Source organism: Rosa rugosa, chromosome 2 (genome assembly GCF_958449725.1).
Source record: "Rosa rugosa chromosome 2, drRosRugo1.1, whole genome shotgun sequence".
Lineage (NCBI taxonomy): Eukaryota > Viridiplantae > Streptophyta > Magnoliopsida > Rosales > Rosaceae > Rosa > Rosa rugosa.
The window spans coordinates 53,142,004-53,146,122 of NC_084821.1; positions in this window are offsets into that span (position 1 = coordinate 53,142,004).

The following is a 4,119-nucleotide window of genomic DNA, read 5'->3' on the forward strand; positions in this document are numbered from 1 at the left end:
TTCTTCCAGTTTCAATGTTCGTCTATTTAAATCCATATCAAAAGATTAGTAAGTTAACAACTATGAGCAATGAAGAAGAGATTGATTTTTTTTTTCAGGTTTTAAATTTTTACTTTTGGTGTTCACAACGAGTATTGCAAAGATTTTGATGACATTAACCCTAATGGATTTGTGAATTAAATAACCAAAAAAACAAAAAAAATAGTAAAAAATTTGGGTGGAGAAGATGAACATTAATGTTATCCAAAGAGAAATTAGTAGTCTTTGTATTTAGTTTTCCTTACATATTTGGATTTTAGAAAATTAATGTACGTATTAGTCATTTTGCACTTGGGTAATATAGTCTTTCAATAATTTAAATGGTTGTAGGGTGAAATAAGAAAATAGTAGGGTGGCAATAGCCGCACCCTTCTTAAAATTTCATGCTTGATTTTTTTTGTCTTTCCCCATTTTTTTCTTTAGTTACTACATTTCCTATTAATATATATTTTTTAAATTTAGTCTCAAAATTATTGGAAGCATTATTGATAAAAATAAAAATTTAGAAACAAGTCTTAGATTAGCCCACCTCAAATTTACATACTAGATCCGTCACTAGTTGGGCGTGAATGGGATGGGATGCTAATTCTTCTTCTACTTCTTCCTTTTTTTTTTCTTTTTTTCTTTTTTCATGTTAGAGAAATAGAGATATATCGGAGTATGGAATTTTAAAAAGAAAGACTGGGAGATGTCTTATAATATTCAGCCAAGCAAACAGAGCCTCCCCAACCGTAATGACAATTAACGAAAAAATGAATTTAACATTTTGTCTTTTCTTTACTAGAAATTTGGAGTAAAATTGGATTTTAAAATTTTTAAACAATACCCTCCCTGGTTTGAGCTCAAGGATTGAGATTTGAAATGAATGTGTACCCTTGATGGATCCGGATCCTCTCCTTGGCTCCTCCCAGCCTTGTTTATCCTTGACTTTTAATCTGATCCGTCAATATGAAATCGAACGGTCATTAGTCTTACACTTCAGCATCCCAGTATTAGTTGCCTAAACCTTCGTTAACGACGTTCAATTTTCTTTTTCCTCAGTTCTCTCTCATCTACTTCTGATTTCTCCGTTCTTCTCCAAAGTCGCAAACGATGAAATTCTTTCTCAATCGAATCTTTCGCAGAATTAATTATAGGCTACCCATATGGAATTTCTTCTAACCCATATTTGAGATCCAATTCAATATTCGAGCAGACGAACACAAAAGCAAAACATGTGCGTTCCTATTTGGTTTTCCTCCAAACCCAGATTCCAAATCCCACTTATGCATCTCAAGTGAAGCCAAATTGTAGAAAATGAAGCTCCAATTCCAAATGGCCGAGTTCATTCTATTGGCCTACCAATTCAAACAATAAGGACTCAATGATGATGATTGGAGAATTTGAAGGGTTCAATTCCAGAAAATCATACATTCAAGGAAGAGCCCAGTAGCAAATGGGAAAACATACGGTGATTTCTTGTTTTGAATATTTAAAAATAAATATTCTTGAAATAGTCGAGGTTCTAGTAAGTGCAAGATCGGGGATTGGCTTTGGGCTTGGAAAGCAACTTCAATTATTCATCTAGGTTGTCTTCATGTGTGCGGGTCGCGCTCAAGTGGCTGTGACTAAACGGATCTGAGATTTGCAGATTGGAAATTTGGAGAAAGAGTGACTAGGTGAGAGAGAGAAGGGGATTATATCTGAGATTGCAGAAAGAGTGACCGAGTGAAAGAGGAAGGGGGGATTAAGAACGATGACAAGATAACGGAAAAATGAAAAATAAAAAACGGGCGTCCACCGATTGAGGTTGGCAAGTCAATACTATTCACTACTTTTTGTCTTTTATTTTCACCATTTAGGTCAAAATGTCAGATACTGTTCACAAAAGGTCATTCTGAGTTATTTTATGAGTCAATTTCTTGACCTGCTAACTGACATTTGGTGACTTTTGTATAACAAACAATTTTGTATATATCAAGGGTACTTAGGTCAATCTTTCGGTTTTTCCTCTTAAACCCTGTAGTTCTCTTATAAATTAAAGGTCAACGCACAGCAGTGGAGCCAACCCAGTTCTAAAAACTCTTGTTTGTTTTTCGTTTCCGTTGTGCTTTTCTTTTCGTAAGTGGTTAAATTTTCGAATGCATTCTTTTTGGTGCTAAACTACTAATTACTACAAAACTAGCTTCGCTTTTCTTCCACATCCTAATTGCACGGTAGCTGTTTGATCAAATTCCCAAAAGAAAATGCAGTACGAATCTCTGTGCTGTGCAAAGCAAAACTGATTCTGTAAAACTCTCTCTTATTGAATGAATTATGAAATGACAATTACAATCACAACAATGAACTAAAGTTTAAGTGCCTATATGAAGCTAGACTTGCAGGGTAACCAATCATTGCTTAGTGTTTATTACAGGGTACATTACTTAGCTGGCTTAATTGTCTTTGTAGCTCTGTTTTGTTTTTGTTTTTGTATGGTAACCCTTTATTAGCTTGTGTTGCTGCTGTTCTTCAGTGATTACTTCTTTCTTGTTAAACGAAACATGATAATTGTAAACCTGTGCCATAATTCTTGAATGGGGAGTGATATATACACACTCACTTGAGTGTGTGTGAGCCACACTCAGACAAGTGTTAACTTCTCATGGCTTTCCACTATTTAATTACACAATAATAATTAATGCAACTTTGAATTTATTTTTTTCTATCTCTACCCCTGTTTTGGAAAACATATATACAGACCTTCTTCTTTCTACTTTCCTTTCCCGCCACAAGCCAATTAAAGCTTCAATTTTCCCGCGCCTGAGGGCTTAATTAATTACCTCAAAGTAAACTTTTAGATCCCTGATTTAGAAAGAAAAAAGAACAAGCTTCGGAGATGCAATTTCCAGCTATATTAGTTACTTCCGTGGCTTGCTTTTTACATTGAGGTAAGATTCTTAATTAATTTATGTGATTTTTGTGTCAGTAGTTGGTACTGATATATACTCATGATGGTCCCTAATTAAATCGGTACTCTATTGTGAGGTAATTCTTACTCTTATATACCTGATTTCCTTTTTTATTTGACATGATTGTAGGAAATCAGTTAATTGACCTGCTATCATTTATATTGTCCAATTAGCCTTGATGGTTATTCTCAGGCAGTGAAAATTGGTTAAATAGTAGATTTTTTTCTAATGTAATTTTGCAAAACATTAATGGAAATAATGATCTTATTTTACTGTTTTTTTTTTTTTTTAATAATATTGTTCTTATTTTTTGTTGATCTTAATGGTTGAAGAAAAAAAGGATCTTATAATACCTTACCAACCAAGTTTGCTAAATGTTAGTACTTGAAAAGTAATAAACTACCTAGCTGCTATTACTAATAAATGCAGCATCATTGTAGCCGAATAAGTCAAGAATAGAGAGGCTAGTTTGTTTGATTATATGGTGTTTTATAATGCTCGTTAGGCTATTAAGTGGTACCCATTTTTTGTTATAAGCATTTTCACAATCCCATGGGTTTTGATTAATTCAGCGTTCTATCTAGAAATAGATAGTGGAGGCAAAGTAAAAAATGGAGGGAGAAATATAGTTGGGGGTAGAGATGGAAAACAATAAATTCAAAGTACCATTAATTATTATTGTGTCATTAAATAGTAGAAAGTCATGAGAAGTTGACACTTGTCTGAGTGTGGCTCACACACACTCAAGTGAGTGTGTATATAGCACTCCCCTTCTTGAATAATTTTGTTTACACATAACGTAGCTACATTATTGTTGGTTATTATTACATGTATAAGATTTGTAATTAATTTGACTGAAAATCAATGGCTCACACTGCTCTGTGAGTTGTGACAATCCACTCCAACTGTTTGTATAATGGAATCACAAGCTTTATTCTTCCAAAAAGGCCATCATCTGAGTTCAACTTATAACTAATGTTTCAGTCCCCTCTGGGAAGTGCAAAAGTTAGCTACCCTTTTTCAGTTACCTGACCTACATTAAGTATTTACCTACTATTATTCATGAATATTTCATCTGGGATGAAGCGCAGACTTTTGAAAGGGCAGAATCTGACAGGGCAACTCCCGAAGGAGTTGATCAACCTCCCCT